The 18,229-nt window shown below is 36.6% G+C and overlaps 1 protein-coding gene across 1 annotated transcript in view; it reads left to right on the top strand.

The window, feature by feature from the left end:
• The window catches only part of DPH6 (diphthamine biosynthesis 6), a 234,831-nt gene extending 218,459 nt beyond the window's left edge, over positions 1–16,372 (top strand). The window contains exon 11 of the transcript XR_004677317.1: positions 16,316–16,372. The gene's annotated coding sequence lies outside the window, so the exon portion shown is untranslated. The remainder of the gene's footprint in view (positions 1–16,315) is intronic.
• Positions 16,373–18,229: the final 1,857 nt, after the last annotated feature.

The following is an 18,229-nucleotide window of genomic DNA, read 5'->3' as shown; positions in this document are numbered from 1 at the left end:
TATTGCTTTGTAGTGTAATGGTATATGAATACACACATGATTACAAACTGCTGTTATGACTTTTTACCACCTAATTTTTGCAGACTATATACAATAATAATAATAATAACCAGTGTTACTGAGCAGTTATTATGAGTTGGACACTTTTTTGAAGGCTTCATATATAATATATAACCTAATATAATTTAACTCTAAAGTACCAGTTACTGAATATGTCACTGTCACCATTTTGCACAGCTGGTAAGTTGTAGAGTGAGAATTCAAACATAAGTATCTGACCTCAAAGCCTGAGCAATTTTAACCACCATGATATATGGTCTTTTATAAAAAGTACAATTAAGACAATGTGTTCACGATGCTGACACAACCATTTGAAAAATGTAAAATTAATCCAAACCAGATTGTTCTTTATTGAGATAAAAAAAACTGATCAAATTACTTTTCCATTTAAATAATTTTGTAGGGTTGATACAATGTGAAAATTAGTTGTCATAAATACCTGTCATAAATACTTTTTCTTTCTCTCCTTTAGTATCACTGGCTCCTTCTCTTTCCTCTTCTTCTTTAAATTTCTAATTTATCCTTCTGCCTAGTTTAAAGATTTACTTATTTATTTATTTGAGAGAGAGAAAGAGAGAGTGAGTGAACAAGCAGGGGGAGGAGCAGAGGCAGAGAATCTCAAGCAGACTCCACGCTGAGTGGGGAGCCTGAGATTGGGCTTAATCTCACAACCCTGAGATCATGACCGGAGCCAAAGAGTCAGACACTTAACTGAGTCACCCAGGTGCCCCATCCTTTTGCCTAGTTTAAACAGTAGTTTCTTTGAAAGTACACACACACACAAACAGACACATACAAATATTAATCAGAAAGGAAATTGGATTGATTACATTAACATATAAATTATTTTTATAAATTAGATTATTTTCAGAAAAGCTTTTTAAAATTTAGGAATAATAATGAAAGCAAAAACTTTGAATTTATGAAGAGCCTTACTAATCTGCATCCATGAGCTGATTCAGTGTATTCAAACCTTTTGTAGGTGATCTAGCATCTGAGGTACAGGTGTTTGATACCCTTGTCACATGCTGTCACCTCACTTCTGATCCTAACTACAGCAATACTGACCAGTTCTAGGCATACCGACGACGTTCTACCAGAAGCTTGAGCTGTGCATTTCTCCATTCTGCCCTGGGGCTTTGTCTGAAGCCAAGGGACCTTACTCAGCCCTTATGCCAGGGAAGCCTTGGAGTGTGAGGGATTTCCTGCCACCTGCAACAGCCCTCATCTAATGGGAAACAGGAGATTATGAATAAAGGTACCAGCCTGACATCCTTCAGATGAGCAATTTTGAGGCACATTCTACAGAGTTCCTCAGAGAATCTGCAGTAGAACTGATCCTTGGTTGCCCAGATCATTAATGAACTCAATAGCATTATTGGTTTTTCTTTCCCTGTCTCACTCCCCATGCCTCCCCACTCTGCTTCCTGGGATTCACCTCCCAAAGAAATTGCCTACAGCCAAGTTCATATTTTAGACTCTCTTCTGGGACAACCTAAACTAAGACAGGAATTTACATAATCCAATGTTCTTTTGAACCCTGCATTTTAATTTCAAAATTTCAGTGATACTGTTTGAAAATCTTTTTAGCCCTGTGTACATGTTACATGGCGGCATGATATATCTGTTTCAGGGAGATGATATAATTTTTTTCTTTTTTTTTTATTGTTATGTTAATCCCCATACATTACATCATTAGTTTTAGATGTAGTGTTCCATGATTCATTGTTTGTGCATAACACCCAGTGCTCCATGCAGAATGTGCCCTCCTCAATACCCACCACCAGGCTAACCCATCCGCCCACCCCCGTCCCCTCTAGAACCCTCAGTTTGTTTTTCAGAGTCCATCGTCTCTCATGGTTCGTCTACCCCTCCGATTTCCCCCGCTTCATTCTTCCCCTCCCGCTACCTTCTTCTTCTTTTTTTTTTTCTTAACATATATTGCATTATTTGTTTCAGAGGTACAGATCTGAGATTCAACAGTCTTGCACAATTCACAGCGCTGACCAGAGCACATACCCTCCCCAGTGTCTATCACCCAGTCACCCTATCCCTCCCACCCCACCCCCCACTCCAGCAACCCTCAGTTTGTTTCCTGCGATTAAGAATTCCTCATATCAGTGAGGTCATATGATACATGTGTCTCTGTTTGACTTATTTCGCTCAGCATAATACCCTCCAGTTCCATCCACATTGTTGCAAATGGCAAGATTTCATTCCTTTTGATGGCTGCATAATATTCCATTGTATATATATACCACTTCTTCTTTATCCATTCATCTGTCGATGGACATCTTGGCTCTTTCCACAGTTTGGCTATTGTGGACATTGCTGCTATAAACATCGGGGTGCACGTACCCCTTTGGATCCCTACTTTTGTATCTTTGGGGTAAATACCCAGTAGTGCAATTGCTGGGTCATATGGTAGCTCTATTTTCAACTTTTTGAGGAACCTCCATACTGTTTTCCAGAATGGCTGCACGGGAGATGATATATTTAAGTAGACCTGAAATGTACACTTCAGTGCTTCAAATCTGTACTTAAAAGTAAAAATTTTTGAAGTCATTTGAGAAACATTTTTCTACTTTATGTTTACCCCTCTAACTATGCATAGTTCACTTGTTAAAATCCAATGATAAGGGAAGGGATGTGTTTCTTCAACTTGACATTTTATTCTACAGGTTGTTATTTTTTCCAGGAATTCTGCTTTATGGGACTATTTAAGGAAGTGTTGACTTGACATCTGTCAGCATAGGTTTCATTTACTATTTTCTTGCTGGCTTGCTTGCTTGCTTTCCTCTTCTTCTTTTTTTTTTTTGGTCTTTTTTTGTCTTTCTTTTTCAGGTCAAAAACCAGTGTGTTCAGGAAAATCTCCAAGTGGTTACCAGTGGATTAGCAGTATCACAGCCTCCTTTCTCTCATTCAGTGAATAAAGTGTTACAAGTGCAACTGCTCAAGCCTTTTCTTTTCTCCAAGGTGCTAATCTAGTTAAGTATTTAGTGAGTAAGGAAACTGCTTTTAAAATTCAGAAAAGGAATAAACAGGTTTATTTATTTTTATTTATTCTAAGCCTCCTCAAAACCTGCACCTATGAATGTCTGGTATTAAATGACCTTTAGTGATGAAAATCAACTGTGGTGATACGCATTATTTGGAAATTCATAAACATCAGGGTGTTAGGAAGAAAAAGTAAAACCTGTGGATTTGAAATATCTCTGAAATGTATTGTAAAGCTTTATGCAAATAACCATGGCTCCTATCTAGAGTCAGTTCTCCTAGATGCATGTGTGCATGCACGCCAGCAGTGTTGTCTGCTTCCTAAAGTGCTTTTGTTAACACCATAATTTTAAATTAAGTTTTTCAGAAAGCTGTTCCTGCTGTACATTTTGGCATCTAAGATTAGGTCAGTGGCCATAAATCTCATTTATGTACTTAATGCAGAGGAGATACTGCTGTCTTGGGAATCATGAGAGCCAGATCCCTTACTTTGCCCCTCTTACAAGATATTGACATATAAAACAAAATGCTCCCATTTTGTTTTGCATCATTCTTCACTTAAAACTTTAAATAAAGAATGTTTATGCAAGGTTCTTTTTCATTCATAAAAATGGAAATCACCGTTAGTGTCTGCATGAGTAGGCTTGTATTCTTGTTCACGAATTCACATGATAGATTGGCCCATAAAATCTTTACATTTGGCTTGTGCAGCTGAGTTCATGGCTGAATACAGAATGATAAAGAAGCTTTAGCATTTTGTGGGAAGAAAAGAAATCATGCCTTCTAGATGGCCCTTAAGCTAGCTTTTAACTGCCTGGAAATCAGCTAGAAATGTATAATCAAACTTGCCATTAAAGGTACAGTGTTTAGTGTAAATCCGTGGAGCATAATCTGTAAATTAACGCAAAGGGATTCTTCAACATTTATTTGGTTTTCATCATATTTGCATGGAAGTCTGCCAATCCAAACATATTTTTTTCTTTTTTTTATTTCTTTTTTTACCTTTCTATCTGTCAGAAGTTAAAATAGAAATGATGGATTGTGTCACTGGCCAGTCCAGCAGCCTATTTCTTTCAACACATTACTGTGTATTTACTGTTTTAGCTATATTGTTTTCAATTTCTGGCAAAATAGTCGGGTTTTGATCCTGGGTAGAAAATGTCAGTGCTCACATTTCCTGTGGGGTTTTGGCCTTTTTGTGAAAAGGTAGGGGAGAGCAAAATGAATTATGATGCTGTCATCTGAAGAAACCACAGTGTATTTCTTTGCCAAATTTTAGCAAGAACAGAGCTGATCATCTGCTAGTGTAAACCTTTCCTTGAACCCTACCAGCGGTACACTCAAGCTTCTGCCTGTTCTCTTTCATGCTGTGAGAATGTAGCCCACAGAAGTCCTTTTAACCTTCCCTCTCCAAAGTTACTTGATCTAATAACCCCCAAAGAAGATAGATTTTGCCAGAGGAATTGAGAAGTCTAAATTTAAGAATTTAGAATTTCACAACTGAGCCTAAGTAGTATTAAAATCAAGACTGAGTTGTTTCTTAATGTTTATTACTTTCTTGAAAGCTGACACTCCTCCCATCCTTCACAACTCTATTTCCCTCTATTTTATAGAATAACAAATATTATCAGATAACATTTGTGTGTTATAATATTAGAAGTCAATACATTTGTGTGTTATAATATTAGAAGTCAATACATTCTGGATGTGAATAATCGCTAGTGTACACCATAATCCTCTGGTACTGTAGTTTTTCCTGCTTAAGTGCTCCTCAGTAACCATGAATTTATACTTTTCTAATTTCTTTTACTAACCCCTAAGGAAGTATTTTTGCTCGCACTAATGGCATTATGTTCTAACGTATTTGGAATAAATCTCAATATTAAGGATTGTGATCTATGAGGATTCTTCAGCTTAATTTTTTACCTATCATTTTGTAGCACTAGTTTTAAATAATTTTTCAGGACTTAACTATCTTCCTGGATAAAATGTTAAGTCTTTTTTTCCTCCTATCACCTATTTCTTTCATCACCTTTTTCTTCTTTTGGCCAGCTACATCCTAGGACTCCCATCTTTTCATAGCATTCATTTAGCAAACACTTTTGAGTACCTATTGTGGTTCCTAAGTGGGGTGTCTGTCCAATCAGATGGGGGCCCCAAATGTGGGGCGATGATCAGTAGTGGCCTGGGAGGTGAAAGAATTCACCTGAGGCAGAACAAAGGAGATAGAAGTTTATTGAATCCACCACAAGGGAGTGGGCAGGACTAGAGGCTGTCTGCAATGAAGCAGTGGGTAGGGGCTGTATTTAAAGGGCAAAAGCGAGGAGGTGTGTGACATGGAATTCTCCCTTTTTCGTTAACCGTGCCTGGTTGTAAGTAGCCCACTCATCAGTTAGGACCTATGGATATTTCGGGTGAGTCACCTGATGAGCCTGTCTGTATTCAGCCAGATAGTTGCTGTATCCCTTTCCACATTTCATCACTCAAGCCTGTTTGCCTGAGAGTGGCCTCTACACCTATCCTGTGCCACGTGCTGTGCTATATGCTGGATGTACCACAGAGAATGAAACAGACTTAGTGTCTGCACTTACAGATTTAGAGTCTAGTGAGGATAGACCCATAATTATACAAAGAGATATGAGAGGCAGATAGACAGAGAGAGAGGAAAGCACCTGACCTAGATTTAGGGGGGGAGGGGTAAGGATTCAGGTGTTTTGGGAGTTACAAGGTGAAGAGAGGAGAAAGAAGGAGAAAAATGCTGCCTGTCAAAGGCAGTACATAGCCTTGTGAGGTCTAGAAGCAAGAGAGAGTGTGATGCCACAGGGGGCCAGAAAACAGTGGCAGAAAAATGGAGGCAGAAAATTATGAACATGAGTCTACCTACAAGCATGTACTGAGTGTGTATTTTGTGCGGTACTACTGTGTTATGCCATTGAGATGCAGAGACAACTAGGGAATAGGTCCTGCTCTCAAAGAGCTTACAATTCACTGGAAACCTATGTATTCACTTTGTATTAAAGGATGAAGATGAAGGGTTTGTTTTTTCCAGAAAAAATAAGCTCTGTAGTCTGTTCAAAGAATTCTTTTATCCCATGAAGATTCTTCCAGCCACCTTACCTGCCTTAGCTACATAAAAGGCAGCTGCTTGAAAACTGTCCTGGTGTGTTTCTGCCCAGATATGATAGCCTCTACCTTTTCCCAATCAGGAAATAAGAAGTTCATTTTCATTTTTTTCACAATGCTTCCCTAACTTTATCCCTGTGAGTGGAAGTTTGGATGGTTCGTACCTTGTTATGGTTCTTGGTTCTTGTTATCTTGTTATCTTAAAATAAACGAACTAGCCAGAGCAGACCCTTAAGTTTAGGAGGGTTTAATAAACAAGGTACAGGCATAGAACCATACCCTTATAATTGGGAGGGTCCATAAAAGTTACTTGGTCAGGAGTCAGGCAGGTAACTAAGGAGTGAAATGGGCCAGGAATAAGGTGGCAAGGTTTGATATGTAGTGGAGTAGAGAGTTGAACTGCAGAGTTCAATCTAAGGTTATTCAGAACACTCTGTTCATTGAACACAATGTGGACTTAAGACCCCTGAATCAACTCACCTGTCCCATTTCAGAGACGAGGGACTGAGGACTGAGAAGTCAGAGACCAAAAAGCCTCCCCAGAGAGTTACCAGCAGGGATGAGACTGGAGCGCAGACTTCCAATTCAGAGACTCCCAAGGTTGCTTAGAGAACCTTCCCTGGAGATTTTAGTCAGGACTTTTTGGGTAGTAAGATTATATTGGATTTTGGAAAGTCAGTTTTAGAAAGCTTTTATAAAGTAGCTAGATTATAACTGCTCAGCAAGAACTAAAATGTATAATGCTTCAAAAACTTGCAACATCTTAAATTGCAGTACAAATGGGTAACCAGTATAAGTTCCAAGAGACAAAATGTGAGTGATTAAGACACCTTCTTTCTGCCGGAAATTTCAGACGGTTTTATAGGCCTTTGCGCTTGCAATTTAGCCTGCCTGGAACATTCTTCTCCCAGCTGTCCCCACGGCTTACTTTGTGCCCCTGGGAGCGTGTCACCTTCTCGGGGAGGACTGCCTTGGCCGCCCTATCTATGAATGCCACCTACCCACTCTAACACTTTGTCTACTGCTTCCTTGTTATCAATGTCTCACTAACAGTCATCCTTATCTAATGTGGGATATATTTTATTTCTCCAACTTGGCTTATACTCTGTTCCTCAGCTAGAATGTTGGTCCTTGGAGCCGTGGAGTAGGGTGGGGAGGGAGTGGTAACGATTGAAACATACCAAAGGTACTCAATAAGTATTTATTAAGTACGACATAAAACACAGATATTTCTTCATTTGTAAGATCACTGTGCACATTTTATTTTATTTTTTTAAAGATTTTATTTATTATTTATTTGAGAGAGAGAATGAGAGAGAGAGACAGCATGAGAGGGGGGAGGGTCCGAGGGAGAAGCAGACTCCCTGCCGAGCAGGGCGCCGGATGCGGGACTCGATCCCGGGACTCCAGGATCATGACCTGAGCCGAAGGCAGTCGCTTAACCAACTGAGCCGCCCAGGCGCCCCACTGTGCACATTTTAAAAGTAATTAAAAGTAAAATGTGACTTAGAAATTATGTATGTAATTTAGTATTTCCATATACATTATTTCCAAAGGCCAGTTAGCTTTGATAGGTGATTCTATCTTGTGGTTGGCAAATAGGAATAGGTTTTTTGTAGTTCCTGCTTTCAAGAATAAGGATAAAATGTTTAAGGTATTAAATATCTGAATTAAATGCCTAAAACTTAATGTCTATCAAACTTTTAAGCATACATATGAAATTCAGTGTTAGAGAGGGGTACGCAATAAAAAATTAAGGTACCGTAGGTTTACACATGTTGAATCTTAAATGGTGTTGACCATGTCCAGAGTACTAGTGCCAGTGTCCACTTCCACCAGCAATGTATTGTCTTCACTCCACATCCTCGCCAACACTTGGTATTGTTGGGTTTCTCCATTTTGTCTATCCTAGTAGGTATGTTGTGGTATCTCAGTGGAGGTTTAATTTGCATTTCTCTTATTACTAATGAGATTGAATACCTTCTTTTATATTTACTGGCTATTTTGGTCATCTCCTTTATAAAATGCCATTTAAGTGTCTTGTCTATTTTTGTATTGAGCTAGCTATCCTTTTTATTGATTTATGAGAGTTCTTTATATATTCTAGATATGAAACCTTTGTCAAATAGGTCTTGCATATATCTTCTCCCATTCCATAGCTTGCCTTTCTGCTCTCTTAATGGTATCTTTTTTGAACAGAATTTATTCATTTAGTGCAGGGAAATTTATCACTTTCTCTTTTATGGTTAATGCTTTCAATGTCCTATTCAAGATCACATTTTCAAGCCCAAGGCCATGAAGAAATGTTATGTTATCTTCTAGAAGCTTTATCATTTACCTTTCACATTTAGGTCTGCAGTCCCCCCAATATTGATTTCTGTGTATAGAGTGAGGTAAGGTTCAGATTCTATCTTTTCCATAGCATATACAATTGAACCATCACCACTGACTGTAAGGACAATTCTTTCTCCAGTGGTCTACAGTGTTACCTTTTTTCATAAATTAACAATTTATATAACTGTGTCCCAAATTGTTTGCTGTGTTTTGTTGGTTGATTTGTCTATCTTTGCCCTAGTACCACACTATCTGAATTATAAGCAGCTTTTAAGTATGTCTTGATAGCCAATAGAATAAATCCTCCAGTTTTGTTCTTCAAAATTATCTTGACACTTCTTAGCCCTTAGCATTTCCATGAAAATTTTAGAATCAGTGTGTCATTTTCAACCAAAAGTAATGCTGGAATTTAGATCAGGAATACATTAAATATTTAAACTAGGTAGGAGAGAATTGAGATTTCTGCAATACTGAGACTTCTGATTTATGAATATGGTATATACCTCATATTAACATTTTTTAAAATGTGTAATTAATCTGGGGGTTTCATCAATCTATAAAGCATATAGCATGACATTTATAAACCAAATATTAGAGTCAATGGTAAACCGGGAAGGATAAGCTCTGGCTGACTGGTCAGTAGTGTAATTGCAGGTGGTAGAACAATTCCATCAGTAGCTTCCTCTCAAAGCAGCCGAATTTGCCATCTAAAGCCAGACCAAGTATGTGAATCTAACTCTAATGGAGAGATTCTCAGGGGATTTCGTGCCTGAGATACAGGCTAGGGGTGGCCGCACAAGAGCAGGAGTACTTGCATCCAGCTAAGTGGCCTACATGAACAGGCCTGGGTGCATGGCCGGAGCCCATATAATCAGTAGACTCAGAACCAGGAGAGAAAAGATTATCACTTGGACTGAGGACTTATACTGCAGCTAGCAATGATCAGGAATCTAGATGCTTATCCATAAACATAAACTGATAACCAAGAACCACCAAAAATTTGAAGAAAACCAGTACAGGCACAGAAGACAGGCATCGTTTTCAACACACAGAAGTAATTTACCTGTTTGGGAAGATGAGTTTTTGTGAGAAGTAGAAGAAAACTAATTATTACCATTAGCACCTGATAAATTAGAGAAGATACAGCTGACTTAACAAAAAGGGCTGCTGTTGTTAACAGTGAATCAGTTATAAACTTAAACAAATCCAAACCTTGGTACTGGGATGAATAGTAGAAAGAATTATCTAAGCATCAGTTTAAGGAGCTGGAAATTTAAGCCGAGGAATTTTTACACAACCCAGTGCAAAATTGTAGAGACGGAAAAGTACAGGAACTTGTATGTGGTAATCTTTATTTCTCTTCTTGAGGTTTGCAGGTTCCTCAGCTTCATGGGATTGTGTGTATATGTTCAGTCTTTGGGAGACAGGGCGTAGAAAATGTTTGAAATCATAAAGGGACTGCTAAAAAGCATTGGGAATAACAGAGATAAAGTGAGAAGGCACAGTGAGAAGAAGGAGTAGTTTTATATTTAACTAGCTTGTACACTTATTTTTATGCTGTTTTCATCAGGTTTAAGGAAAAGTAGGTATTTATGTTTCCTTCCCATTTCCCTTCTACATTTAGCAGCTTCTATTTTTAGGTCTTTTGGAAGATGACATAACTTTATACAGTGCATTTATATCTCTACTGATTTAGCATCTCCAGACACTCTCTACTGACTCCTCCCTAAAAAGAGTGAGGGATTTAGCTAAATTTTATTTCATATTTACTATGTGCCAGGCACTGTATTAACTCATTTATCCCCCAGTAACCCCATGAGTAAGGTACTATTGTCATCCCCATTTTACAGATGATGAAACTGAGGTATCTAAAAGTTAATTAGCCAAGTTCACACAAGTAGTCAGTAGGTGGGTTAAACATAAGTACACTGGCTCTTATGCTTCTGCTTTTAACTTCTATGCTATGTGGCCTCTCCATAGGTTAGTGATATACCTACCTTATAAGTCTGTTATTGAAGGATTATGTAAAAAAAAAAAAAAATGCAGATACTTTTCTCCAACTACTTAGCTATGGAACTTTAAGTGAGAGATTTTTTTTTTTTTGAGAAATTTAACTGTAGAAATTTGTCATATGTTGTCAAATAAATTATTTCCAGTGGAATCCTAGTGACAGTGTTTTCTCAGTGCTGAAGCAAAGCAAATACTGGATGGATTCTGGTGCTGCATTTAGTTTTTAATTAGTGGCTGAAAATAATTTCTCAGTGTTGTTAAAGCAATTTAATAATGGAATAACTTTAGAGCATTAATCCTACTTATAAATAAATTCACCTTGAGCAAGCAAGACATAAAAATGAAATGATACCACTTAAGGTAAACAATAGGCTTTTGTTAAAGTGTCTAAATGTGGCAGTAACTAAAGAGGTCAGCTGGCAACTGCACTGTTTTGGAAAGCTACTGACTTTAGGAACAAAGTGATGCTGACAAAGTCACCTCTGCTGTTCAGATTTGAAAGTTTGATGGCAACCTGTATTCATTCTGTAAACAAAAATATCCCAAGAAAAAAAAGAAACAAAATGTTTTCCCCGTCCTTCCCCAAATGGCACCTTTTCTTGGCTGTTGTCCCACAAATATGTTCATTGAAAAAATGTTCAAAGCCAGACATAGTACCAAAATTCTCTATAAGGAAAATGATTCAAAGACATTCATAGGAAAATTACATGTCTAAAGTACATTATATCTTAATAACACTAATCCTTTAATAGAATGCTTTTTAAATGCCATATTCAGAATTGGATCTTAACTTTTTAAAGATCCAATTTAATTACTTTATGTCTGCACTATATAACATTTGAGAAAAGAGAATTTAAAATCTTTCTCAAAAATTCATCCATGAGCAGTAGCTTCATTATTTCTCCTTTATTCTTTCATGTGTTTAAATAACATATTTGAGTGAAAAATTTAAAAATTCAATGAAAATCCAGGTTTTTTTCTAAAAACATTGATAAATTCATTCAGAAAGCTACTTGGATGCCTGAAATGAGGTATTTGTAACCTGAGATTAACATGATGTTCAGAAACATATAATTTAGTTCAAAACACAAGAACAAGTTTATAATCTAATAATTTCCTACACCAGTAAAGGATATGGCCCAGAATATAATATAACAAACTGCAATATAGGGAAGAAAAATTGAGAGATATAGAAGAAAAATTGGCAGCCCGACTTTCAAGTAAACGGAACAGAAATGGGTGGTGGAGGAGAGATCATTTTATAAAATAGAAGCAAATTGTCCTTAGTTTAAAAAGGCATGATCATTCAGACTAAAACTCCCACCCAAAACTACTCTTGGATGCTATCAGGGTTATAGTCTACCACTCCAAGGAAAAAGAGAAATGAAGTAATATAGAAGGGACAGTGAGAGAATATGTTTACAAATACAGATGACATGACCAAAACTTTATAGAAGATGGTGGCCGTGCAAAGTGAGAAGCAGGAAGAAATATGTCTGTCCAGGGTCACCCATCATGAATGAAATGATATTGGGAGGATCACTTTAGGGAAATCCAAACTGCTTTTTTCCCCTTACCTTTTTGTTAAAGTATTAACACACAGAAAAGAGCAAGAATCAAATATGCAGATGAATTTTGTCATTGTTACACAAGTCAGGAAATAAAACATTGCCAAGACTACAAAAATCCTCCTCTCAGCTTCATGACTTTCCCTGTCACTGTTCCTTGCCCCTCCTGACAGTAACCACCATTCTCACAATTAATACCATAGGTACTTGTGATTGCTTGTTTTTGAACTCTACATAAATGAAAATATTTTGCTTATTCTTGTGTATCCTGTTGTACCTGACTTCTTTCATTTCATTTCTCTCAACATTATGCTTATAAAATTCATCCATGCTGTTGTAAAGATAGCTTGGGTTCTTCTTCTCTTTTAACCTTTTTTTCTGAAGAGTATTCCATTGTATGGGTATACTATATCCATTCAAGGATGGACCTTTGGGCATTTTATGGTTATTACAAATAATTGTGCTATGAACATTCTTATACAGAACTTTTTGTTGAAATGCGTATGCATTTTTATTGAGTAGAATTGCTGGGTTTTCTGAAGTGCTTTAAATAATTTGCATTCCTACCAGCAGTTTATTAGAATTTCATTTGCTACATAGCCTCACTAATACTTTATATTGTCAGCATTTTTAATATTTGCCATTTAAGTGAGTTTATGGTGTATTTGCCTTGTATTCTTAATTGGTAGTTCACTCATAACTTGCTTTTTAGCCTCTTTTGTAAAGTGGTTAGTCTCTTGTACATTCTTTTACAGGATTATCTGTCATACTTTTTAACTGATCAGCAAGAGTTTTCTGGGGTTTTTTGTTTGTTGGTTTTGTTGGTTGTTTTTTTTTTTTACTGCTTTAGATGTAAGCCCTTTGTTAGATATGTGTGTTGCAATATCATCATCTTCTACGCTGTGGCTTCCCTTTTCATTCACTTAATGATGTCTTTGATGAACAATTTATTCCTTTTTTTTTTTTTTTGTCTTTTAAGGTTAATGCTGTTTGTGTCTCAGTTAAGAAAAATTTTTCCCGATCTCAAGATCATCTAGACCCTATAATTTTCCAGAATCTGTATTGTTGTATCTTCATATTCCAAACACAGACTATCAATATTTGCTAAATTACTGTTTAAAATGTTGAACCGATTTATATGCCTACTAAAATGTGCGTGAGAGTTCCAACTCTTTCACACACTTGCCAAAAATTACACAAACTATTATTAATATCTTTTACTAATATGGTAAGTAAGGTATAGCTTTCTATTGTTACTCAAATTTTTGAGATAAAGGAGATTGCCACAGTAACAGATGGCCTTCATCTTCTGGGAAGCTATGGAGAGTAGTGGACCTTTCAACCCATCTCTTATCTACTACTGTTTGTGGGGGAGCTGCCTGTAATCAGGACACCTAGTATTCTCAGCATGGTAGTGCAAGAACATCAGTATCTCTACTCCATCAGGAGTAGAAGCAGCTCCATCCCAAGTTTTATCAGTAGGCAAGCAAACGAACCAGGTGATGCCAGCAAATGGGTCAGGAAACTTTTATCACCTGTTCATCTCCCTCAGGGAATAGCTTTGGGTTGAGAACTCCAAATCCTAAAAGTAGACACATTTTGTATAACATGTATAAATTCAAGATCTCCAGCTTTCAGACACTATTGAAAACACAGATATGAGTGAGGAAAGTTTCAAATTCTCTTTGTTACTTCTAGTCTAGGAGAAGTTGGAGAAGGATTCTGACATGGGAGCTTCAGATCCTTTGTCTTATAGTGGTATCCTCTGTCTCCTAGGTGTAAATGCTGTTAAGTGTCATATTTAACACAGGATCACCAAACAGAAAGGAATGGCAAGAGCTCATCTGGGCCAAATCTCTACTCTTGGGCAGAATTATACTTGAACTTGGAAACATAGTAGGCAGTCTTTGAAAAATACGAAGCATGAAACCCAAAAATCTTTCCAGCAGTCAAATATTTCATAATTCTTGCAACAAGAAGTTTTGGTAAATGGGATATTTTAAAATTTATGGCTAAATATTTAATCCTTTTTAGGGATTTCCCCTTTAGCCTTTTATCTTTGGTTCATTTTTAAGCATTAACTTTCATGTCAAACTATAAAACTTTAGAATAGTTTTAATTCATTTTCTTAGTACTTTAAGAAAGACTATCACCAATGAATGTTGAATAAGAGAATTTAGTGGCCCACCAAAGAAATGGGTCCAACCAGAAAAGAATGGCTGTTTTCTGGCACAAGAAGTTGATTGATTGTTATTTTGACTTAATTTTCTAGTGTGTAAGAATGAGATAATACTGATTTAGAAAACAGCTTAAGATCCTCAAACAGAACTCTTTGTAAGTTATTACAAAGCTCACTTTGTAGCTATTTCTTTTTATTCAGCATATAGTATATAGTAAATCCTGTTTCTCTTATCTGCTTTATTGATGGTTATGCTGCTCAATTATCTTCTCAGCATTCTTTGCCTGTAATTCTCAGTTCTAACTGGAACACCCTGAAAGAGTGTCTCTCAACACCCTGTCTCTCAAGTTCCTTAACAACTGAGTTCCATAAAGTCAAATGTTATCCCAGGATTAAGTTCATCCCAAGAATATTATTTCCCTTTTCTGTTTTATTAGTAATGTTTAGTCTCATCAGATGTGGTTCTGGTTTCTTGCTTCTTTATCACACTAAATGCTTTTGGTTTTTTGTTTCCGTGTAGATTTGTCTTATTATTGTCTAGAGCTTTGGAGAAAGTGGGGTTAACAATATATGTAAACAATCAACAATCTAAGAGGATGGTATTTATCTTAATTTTCTAGCATTTACAGTCTACCATCTAAGGTAGATCTAACTGCAAAATGTTCAAATCTCAGATCTAGTGTAGAGGGCATTACAAGCAATTTCAGAGGTCAAAATTAAGCTTGACTTCTTTTAATTGAAATGTGATAATGGTTTCTATCGTTATTCTGGTTATTGTTTCCTAAGGGATGAGGTATTAAAATCATTGAGATTACTCATTGGAAGTATGCTAAAATCGGGGCACCTAGGTGGCTTAGTCTGTTAAGTGTCCAACTCTTGATTTTGGTTCAGGTCATGATCTCTGGATTGTGAGATTGAGCCCTGTATGGGCTTTGCACTCAGTTCGAGTCTGTTTGAGATTTTCTCTCTCCCTCTGCCCCTCCCCCCATTGCGTGCACTCTTTCTCTTAAATAAATAAATAAATGGATAAGATCTTTTGTTAAAAAAAAAAGTATGCTAAAATGAAAACCAGTATTTTTCCATAATGTAACATTTAAGAATGTGAATTCATTTATTTAATCTTATTAATATAAAGTTTATAAGGAAAAAACTTGGCAAATTGGAGTCAATTGATTTTCTAAAACCTAAAGTTTAAAGTCACACTTTAATTTTTATAAAAGGCCAAATCATGATAGTTTTAAAGCTCAATACTGCCAAAGTCAATAAATTAAACCTCTTAGACCAAAGCCAGCTTCCTACCATTTTGATACCTCCCACAAGGTAAGAATGATTTTTACAAATGACCTTTTGTGGGGCACCTGGGTGGCTTAGTCAGTTAAGCATCCAACTCTTGGTTTTGGCCTCAGGTCATGATCTCATGGGTCATGAGATAGAGCCCCACATCGGACTCTGCAATGGGCATGGAACCTGCTTAAGATTCTCTCTCCCTTTCCTTCTGCCCCTCCCCTCTCCCTTGCTTGCTCTCTTTCTGTCTCTCAATTAAATAAATAAATCTTTAAAAAAAATGATCTTTTGCAACCATTCTGATGTCAGGAAGAGTAACTGAACTCCTGTTAAGTGAAATGTTATCCTAAAAGAAAAAAAAAAGAGAGAACTCCATTCTTCTCATTAGTAGATATGTATTTTTTTAATGTTTCAATTATTCTTACTGTATTTTGAATTTTGTTAGTAAAGCAATCTATTGCCTACATTGTGTTAGATTTTCTATAATTTGTTATGTTCTATATAATGTCTTAATTTTGCCTCTTGTCCTGCAAAGCTTAAAATATTTATTAGTCCTGTACAGAAAAAATTTGCCAACCTCTCCATTATTTCATCACCAAATGCTTCAATCACACTAATCCATGATCAGAAATATATACAACATATATGGAATATATTTTGTATGAAGTCAACTCAAAATATCACTTATAATTTCTTAGCAGAAGAATTTTAATTTAATTATAGTTGTTCTAAACTTATGAATATATTTTTTCTTCTGCAGCTATTATTAAATCTAGGGGAATGGAATTGAAAAGATATCATTTGGGTCCATCCATCTGAAAAGCATGAAAAATTTCTCAGCTGTTAACTCAGCATATGTGACCACATTCAAGCTCTTCCTGCCTGTAAGGTAGGTAACTCTTACTATCATGTGAAGAGAAAGTTGCCTGAATGCTTAATACCCAGCACTTTTCTGGTTATCCCATTTAAATCCTCATTCCAGGTTCATGCTCTGCTGTATAGCAATCCCTGGCTCTGAAGCCTGCTTTTTATCATGTTGTCTCCCATTGGTAGAGTGGTTGTGTTGTTTTTCAAATTTATGTGTCTTTCATATTTCCTAACATGGTTTGTTATCCCATATTTCTTTTATATCCCTATCTTGTGCAGCTATTCTTACTATTCTTTAACAACCATTATCAGTAATCTGTACACAGAGACATGCATTCATGGTAAGGCTTGAGAAGTAAAGGGATTCTGGAGTATAAGAGGAAAATTAATACAGCAGAGTGGTATTGGCAGTGAGGTCAAGAAGGAGTACTTGTGGAGCTAGTACACCCTTCTTCTTACTCTCTCATCTCATCTCTCTACTTCCAATCTATGTTCATTTTTAAATGTCTAATTGGCCTATTTTCCTTATCCTTAAAATAAATGGTTTCAGACATAATTTTAAATAACTGAAGACCAGATGTTTCATTCTTATTTTGCCTACATAAGACTAACCAAGGAAATTTACTAATATTTAATTACATTTTGCAATTATTTTGAAATGCTTAATCTTTAAATTAAATAAAGGAAGAAAAAGAAAATGATTTTGATTGTATAATAGAAAATGCTTAAAATAGTTTGACAGAAAAGTTGATGTTATAGTAAGTTTTCTAGAAATTGATATTCATTTAATTTTTATGCAGAACACTATACTAGGGAGATACATTTTTTAAAACAAAGAAAGCAAAAAGATTTTTCCTGACAGGTTTAGAGAATCTAACTCTTTAAGAATTAAATGATATAATTTTATAAAACAACCCAAGGCCCATCACAAGTTAATAAGCAGGAAATGATTTACCACTAGAAAATGTTTTAATACTTAGTAGGCATGAGATAAAGGAATGATTAGAGTATTGTAGCATTAACTAGGGAAATTGGTACTTTCTCCAGGAACATCTGCTTTGCTCTGGGCCTATTTCAGGTGGCACAGTGAGCATCATTCAGTCATGAGCAGGCTACCATTTGCCCCCAGAACCAGTGAACAGTGACCCAGGATATGAGAAGTTCTTTTACCATTAGGCAAATGAGATAAGAAATGCTCATCTGGTGCTTTACAGTTAGGGGCTCAAATGCCTGACATCTGCCAGCCATTCCACTCTGGCAGTGTAGGCAACACTAAGGTTACAACTTCCCACACAGACCTCAGTGGTTCTGAAACCCAGGGTTACTTCTGGTTGCTTCCCCAGCTGACCGGCTAGGTCCGCCTTTTACTTTATCTTACTTCCAGTCTATTTTCCTGTTTGTCCTATTTTCCATCTTTTCCTTCCAAGTTCTGATGAATTTCAAGGGATTTTTTTTAATCTTTGGCACTTCTACAGATTACACTCTATATTGTAGAAACCCCCCCCCCCCCATTATATGACTCCCTTCATACTAGGAAGGAATTATCAAAAAGGTAGGAAGAAGACCAAGTTCAAGTAGTACCATGGAATTCTAGGGAAGGTACCCTCAGAGAGAGAGGTTTAGTAGTGTTCATTGCTGCAGATGAAGACTGAGAAAAGAAAGAACGTAGGCTTTGACTTAGGAAGGCGTCAGCATTGTTTTCCATCCTTTCCCCATTTCTGATGAATTTTCATGATTCTTCTCTATCTTTGGCATTAGTACTCTTTCCACTCCCCATTGAGAGAATCCCCACTATCCCACTACCTTC

The sequence above is a fragment of the Mirounga leonina genome, unplaced genomic scaffold (genome assembly GCF_011800145.1).
Source record: "Mirounga leonina isolate KUSES-001 unplaced genomic scaffold, KU_Mleo_1.0 Mir_91, whole genome shotgun sequence".
Taxonomy (NCBI): Eukaryota; Metazoa; Chordata; class Mammalia; order Carnivora; family Phocidae; genus Mirounga; species Mirounga leonina.
Note: the sequence above shows the minus strand (reverse complement) of the source record. Positions and strands in the feature narration are given on the sequence as shown.